Source organism: Rhinoderma darwinii, chromosome 12 (genome assembly GCF_050947455.1).
Source record: "Rhinoderma darwinii isolate aRhiDar2 chromosome 12, aRhiDar2.hap1, whole genome shotgun sequence".
Classification (NCBI taxonomy): domain Eukaryota; kingdom Metazoa; phylum Chordata; class Amphibia; order Anura; family Rhinodermatidae; genus Rhinoderma; species Rhinoderma darwinii.
In genome coordinates, this window is record NC_134698.1 from 26,265,157 (window position 1) to 26,272,758 (window position 7,602).

A 7,602-nucleotide genomic window follows, 5' to 3' on the forward strand; every position below is an offset into this window, starting at 1 on the left:
AACAGTCTGACAGCAAATGAGGCCGAGCATAAGTGCGGAAACGGTTAGACTCCCATCTCCCAATACGCCTAACCCCTGACTCATCCAAACCCCATCGCACCGCTTCAGTTGCTGCACCAATTCTAAACGAATGGGAAGAATACTCAGCTGACTTCAACCCAATTGCCAGCAAACAGCGCTTAAACACTGCCCCAAATTGGAACCTGGATAAAAAGGACCTGTCTTCATGCCGCAATAACGGAACCCCCGTTGCCCCCACCTGTACCCCAAAAGCAGACATACACTGTACCGGACACACCGCCGAACGCCCGATAGCAAACAACACAATCCGCGTCCCCTTACCCACCGTGTCAGTTTTTGACCTGCGCATCAGCAAACAACTCCACATCCTCTGGACTTATTCCCCCGCACGCAACCCACTCTGCGACACCAATTCACCCACTCTAAAAGCCCAAAAAAAGGCTAACGAAAAAAACAAGTGAAACAATCGGACTTCAAAGGCCGAACTACAAACCACCTCCACCGCCGTACACAACAAGCAAAGAATCCGGTAAGAAACTGGCCGCCGCCGATCTACCGACCCTCTCCCCCTGCGAATACCTTTTAATTCTTGAATCGCCAAAAATTCCTTGGTCACGTCTATTTCGCCATGCAATTTCAAACGAAACGCCACAGCGGACACAAACTTATTCACTTTTGCTACAGACACACCTGACTCATACACATCCCCCAACCAATACAAAAAGGCCACCAGCCTGTCCCGGTCTGACCGGACGTCGCCCAAACCTCTCAACCAAAGCTCCCATTGAGCCCAGCCAGCCCTATATGCTGCCCACGTAGAACTTGCCAATGATCGCTCAATCAATGCCCCTGCCGCAGAGAAACCAACTCCCAAAGATGATCCGGGCACAGCATGCCAATCTGCTCCGCTCCCGGCGCCAGCTGACGAAAACGATCCCACTGTGAGCGAGAAAGCGCATCAGCAACACAATTGTCAACCCCCGGCACATGCACCGCCACCACCCAAGCATTTAACGACAAACAAACCAGCACCAAATGCCGCAACAGTTGAACCACCGGAGGAGACGACGCCGAGATGTTATTGATAGCCAACACCACCCCCAGATTATCGCAGTGAAAATGAATCTTCTTGTCCCTGAGCCTATCCCCCCAAATGGTCACAGCGACCACGATAGGAAATAGCTCGAGCAGGGCCAGGTTTTTTGTCAGACCGTTTTCCACCCAGCTAACCGGCCACCCCCCAGCACACCACTGGCCACCACAATAGGCCCCAAAACCGCCCCCTCCAGCCGCATCTGTAAACAAGTCCAGATCCACGGAATCGAAAGCTCCAGCCATCCACAGGGACCGCCCGTTGTACTGTCCCAAAAACCGATGTCACACTTCCAAGTCGGCCCGCTGCTCCCCTCTCAATCTTACAAAGTAATGCGGTGCCACCACACCAGCAGTCGCCGCCGCCAAACGCCTACTAAACACTCTGCCCATAGGCATGATCTGACACTCAAAGTTTAACTTCCCTAACAATGACTGCAGACTGCGTAATGTGACCTTTTGTCGGGAGAATCTTCTAATTCTTATCAAAAGAGGTTTTCAAGGAGTCATCTGAGTAAGTCATAAGCGCTTCTTTATTCCCGCAGCGGGGAGACAAGTGTCAAAATCAGCAGTTGTCTGCCTTCATTACATAAGCATAGGTTTATATACACATATACCAACTGAAAACCGTTTGTGGCTTTCCTGTCATATGAAATGTCTTACACTTCAGAATGAGATTAGGTCAGTTGGACTTCCTCTGGAGATTGCAATCTTTATTAAGAAATCCAACTGACTTACACACTTAAGAATATAACATATTTAACCTTTTGTTAGCTAAAGCATTTTCTGAGAACCCTGTATGCACATTTAATATCTATTACATGAAGTAACAATAAATTTAAAATAAGACTTTTCTAACATTCCCTCCTCTTATAAATTTATGTAGACATGATCTGTAAGATTATCCAGGACAGGTTCTCTTCTTTTGAATCTCTTGGCACATTGTCTTTGTCACTGAGGTCTCAATTAAACTTTGGATCAATCTTCTTATGCAGAGTATCGCATCTACAAACAGTCAATATACTGGCAACAACGGCAATGGTCATGAGTACAGATGTTACCAGGCCAGTCCATTTTCCAAACTACCCCTCAATCCATGAGGTGAAGATGTCATTTATTCTGGAGTTTTCCGCAAGCTCTTCGGACAGTTAATTGAGTCCTTCCAATGCCTTGGTAATACTGCCATCAAGAGCTGCATTATTGGAAATAAAAGTACAACAGAAGATACAAACATTTTGCAGACACCCCCTTTCTCTGCAAGTAACATATTCAGGGTTATTCTATTTTGCCATGTCATTAAAGATATAGGTCCCCACTGATCTGCAATGCCCTTTATTGCATCTCTGGTAAAATTAACAAATCTCTGTTGATTGTAATAAATATAATTAATCCAGTCGACATTCTTACTTATCGTAGACCACCAGAAAAGTACAGACTCGCAGCCTGATGCAATCTGATTTTGGGCCTTAAACTCATTTGGCCCCCCTCGGGGTACTCCTATTTTCTATGTATATTCTATGGTCAAAGGAACCTCCATGGATAGACCGCTTATAGCGATTCAGATAGTCTCCAGGGCGTTTTCTCATTCTCAGGTGCTAAAAACAAGTGGAATGGCATCAGAAGCTGAACCAGAGTACAGCTTCCCTGCCACTTGGCCTTCCTTTCTCCACATAGCCACCAGAGATCAGTCCTTGCCCTTGTCTGGTTGGTAAACCAATTAGAGGAGTAATTACCATTATCGATCACAAAAACTCTTCAGCAAGGTTCCCTACTTTCTTACCTTGCCCATTCCTCAGAAAGCAGGTGTAGCTGACTGGGTAAGCAACTACTAAGGGAGGGATATCATCTCTCCCCACAGGTGGGTACAATAAAGAGAATGTCTTACATAATTTATCACCTGGATTATATGATGCATTATATAAAGATAACATGCATTGCAGACATTGTGGGTTCTCCTTATCTGATGTGGTCTGGCTTTTGCACAAGCGATACAGTTAGTTCTATTATTTTGGATTGCAGTGTATCTCATCCAGGCTAACCATTCATGTTTATCACTGTAACCTGTTTCTAATGTCAATTTATCTTCATAAGTGAAGTTGGCCAGATAAACTTTAGAGGGTAGGTCTATCTTTGGAACTAAAAAACTTTCAGTTGCAAGAAATGCCCTATAGGCCAGTACCTGAAACATCAATTCCTATATCATATAGTCCATTATCCTTTTTATTAGGGTATTTACATAGATAGTACAAATGTATTTATCTGAATATGCTAGTTTGTGGGATGTGTTTCTATCCTTGCATTGATCTATAACACAGAGCGGAAATCTATTTCATACATTGCAGTCTCACCTTCAGTGAAATTAAAATATTTAACTCTCCAAGCTAAGTCTTTAAGAAATCATACTCTGACCCTGTTTCCCAGGGATCCCATACCTTTGGTTAACACACCTTGGACCCCCATAGGATACCTAGAATAACATATAACATTTTGCCCTGTCTCCTCCCAGGCTCTGGATGTTTTCTTCGCTGAAGTTTGAGACCAGTCACTTCTAACAAATGACCACCCTTTGTAATCAGTCTCTTATAGCCTAGGAGGATAGTGGCAATTCCCTAACTACCTTACAGTGTGATAAGTGTATCCAAGAGGTATGTTCGGCTATCTGTACGGCCGTAGGTGTGGTAAGCAGAACCTGATATGATCTTTTTCAATGAAAATAATATCCAATTTCCTGGCTTCACAGGTTCAGGTACAGGTACACCTGGAATACAACTAGAGATAGAAACTTCCTTGTTGGTTAGCATTTTTGCCATATATTCAGCAAGTGTAAAATCAAACTCTTCATCCATCCTAGAGAATGGATGTAACTGCGGTATTACAAATAGTCTAACCATTTGGTGAATACATCAATAATCACTAAACAATATTTCTTCCCTTTTGAGTTTCGCATAAGAAGTAATGTCAAAAATAACTATTTTAATAACATGCGGAATCAGCATTAATATACTTGTCTTAAAGAAACAATATCTTTCTTATTCACTACATAAGAACAAGACGGGGTCTCCAGACAAGATGACTGCTGCACAAAATAAATTAATCTAAACATTATTTTAATCACTTACATTTTTCCCAACTTTTGTTTATTTTAGGACATTTTGTACCCAAGCCAGGTACTTAAAATAGGGCTTATCCCCCTTACGGACTTTATTTTCTTAGCTTGCTCTATCCTGCATAAGGCCAAAAAGGTCTATACAGTGGCAACAGGTTGAGCCAACTACTTGGCAAATGCCAAGGGAGCAGTGTCCAATCTGTCGGCCACTTTCTCTACGTTATGAGCATTCTTTACTGCTAAACCTACTAACATTGTCAATAATCCAAACTTCTCCTACCATGGTACATATTGGTCATAATTGTCGCACTGTCACTTACTGTCCTAATGGGACTTTTACCCCTGCAGATATAACAGGTCATGGGCAGCATCTTTCTCAAACCTAAAGACACCAGGGTCACATAACCTCCGGGCTGTCATTGCTGCCATGTACTTCTTACATATGAGTGACAACAACCAGTGACCTTCACCTCATAACTCCACATAAAACACCTCAAGTTGTTATTCACAATACCGTGGCATACATTATAATTATAAACCTCAGACAATATAAACAATAGGGCCTCAACTAAGAAAATAATACTATCACCAAGCTCATGCTATCACCCTCAGGTTTGGGTCTCATCAGTTCATTGACAAGTTCTGTATATCAAATCAAACAAACAAACAAACAAACAAACAAACAAACACCTCTATATAAGAAAAAACTTCTCTGTCCCTCTGGACAGAGCACATAGAAATATGTAGTTACTGGGTACATTTTATGTCAAACTTGTTGTTACCCCTTTCAGCAGGATTTGTACCTTGATCTGAGATGATTACCTGTAACATCTTCTACTCACAGAAATATTCACAGATACCATATATTTTATCTGAAAAGTGTCTCAAGCCAAATTTTGTCTTACCTACTCTGAGATTCAAATTAACACCCTTATACATATACCTAATGTCTTAGGAAGCAAAAACAACTTCAATGAAATCCATACAAAATATGTTAGAATGAATATTGTGGATTTGGGAACTGTCCTCTCTTTGGTTTTACATTCACCTGTAGATTATGTTTGGCGCATGTTAAACAAGTTAAACAAAAATTTAGAGTAGTTAGTAAAGCCATATGCCGTGAATACTTTAGATATGATTTCTACCATCCCCCCTGTTGAGACATGGCTTGTCCCATGGCTCAATATAACTTCATATCTGAATAAGTTGCTGGGTAAGATGTATTTGTTCTTACAAGATCCATCTACGAACGGTATGAGATCACTATCTAGTAGTGGAATATCTTTATGATCTGATCTTGGTAACACTCTTTCTGCTATGGGGGATAGGCAATCATGTGGTGCAGCATACTCCGCAGTAGACATTAAGGTCGAAAAATTTAAAGTGGTACATCTTTCTATCATAAATAACACTAATGTGACGGAAGCTCTTATAGCTTCTGCGGCGGCTACAACTGATTGAACACGGGGAGGTAAGGCTCTAGCTACTGGGTCGAGTTTTGATGAGTAGTAAGCTAGAGGTCTATCCTTTCCCCCACACTCCTGTGTTAGCACTGAAGTCATGTATCCATTTTTACAATCTACAGTTTGAACAAAGGTTTTTGTTCTTGTTTTTTTTTTTTTTTTTTTTTTTAATAATCAGTTAGTCCAAGCACTGAAGATCCTACAAGAACCTGTTTTATCTGAAAAAAAGGCCTCTTCATAAATCAAAGACATTAATGGTCCTGTAATATCAGCATAATTGGCTATCCAACTCCTGCAGAAGTTAGTCATACCCAAAAAGGACATCACTTGTCTTTTTGTCAGAGGTTTCGGTGCTTGGAGTATTGCTGACTTTCTTCCTTCATCTAGATGTTTACCTTCTTGGGTAATATGGTGTATGGAATGCCTGTGTGATGCCGAGGCTAGTAAGTATATGCCCTAATACTTCTCCTATGAAGTGGGTTCTTCTGTCACTCTCGATTACTTCAGGACCCCATATCGGCATACTACTTCACTGAGTATTTTCCTAGCAGTGTTTTTAGCTATGTTTTTTTGGTTACTGGCCATGCCTCAGGTCAATTTGAAAACATGTCAGTACATACGAGGACATATTCATATACACCCACCTCGGGTAGCTGTATGTAGTCCACCTGCAGTCGCTGGAAGAGGTAATCAAGGCAAGGCGTGTGCTTACTGGGTGTTTTTATCATTTTACCGGGGTTGTGTCTGAAGCATGTCAGGCAACCCTCTACATGTTGAGCAGCTGCGTTCTGAAATCCAGGTGCAAACCAGTGTTGTATTGGTTTGACTGCTGCAGTCAGAAAGCCTCTTACTCGCCATATTGTGTCATAATCGTGAGACTCCAAAGGCGTACCTTGAGTCTATATAGACATTCACCCTTTTACCTGTGCCCAACTTACATGCTTCTGCGAGTGCCATGAGTTCTGCCTCCTGGGCAGAGCTGCTGGAGGGCAGTGACTTTTGCAGCACTGTCTTACCTTCCTGGACTACTGCATACCCGGTGATGAAATGTCCTGTCTGCTCATTCCAGTATCTGGATCCGTCTACAAAATACTGAACATCATAGTTAGTCAAAGGTACATCAGTGACACCTGGTAACCCTTGGGATTCAGGTTACATTAAACTGACAATCAGACTCATGTTCCATATCAAACAAGTCTTTGTCATTTGCAAATTCGTACATTAAGGAAACTGTATTTATAACTTTACAATCTGATTTTACACCGCTAACTTAATTAATTAAAAAGTCAGTCTATTTACACAATCTTGTACTTTAGTTCAATGTTCTAGGACTTTTTACACACTAATTTTACATATAATAATAATTTGAAATTCAATTAATTCAGTTCTTAATCTGGATTGAGAAAAACATCTCACATCAAACAGTACACAATTTCATTTCCTCCTCAGACTAGTCTGCAACAAACACCCTGTATACCTGGACACACACCCTGTATACACGGACACACACCCTGTATACACGGACACACACCCTGTTATACACGGACACACACCCTGTATACACATCTACATCATACTTCTTGTTATCATCCACCTTACTCATTGCAATGTAACTATCTGTATTACTCTTTATCACTAGTACAGTCACTGTTATAACTTTTATTCACATACTATACATCTCAACATTTATTGACACACTCTTCTATAGTTCTGCTTTTCCAATCATTTCATGGTCTTTCAACCAACCAGCATTTTGTTCTATGAAAGTTTTTCATCTTGAACTATATAAACAACCTTCTTTAACATTCCTTATCATTTTAACATTCTGTCAACCTTCTACCTTGTTCCCCTTTGTGAGATTCTTCCAACCATGGTCTTACACAATCAAAACCACACTTCTCTTTTTCCTTCACTAAATTA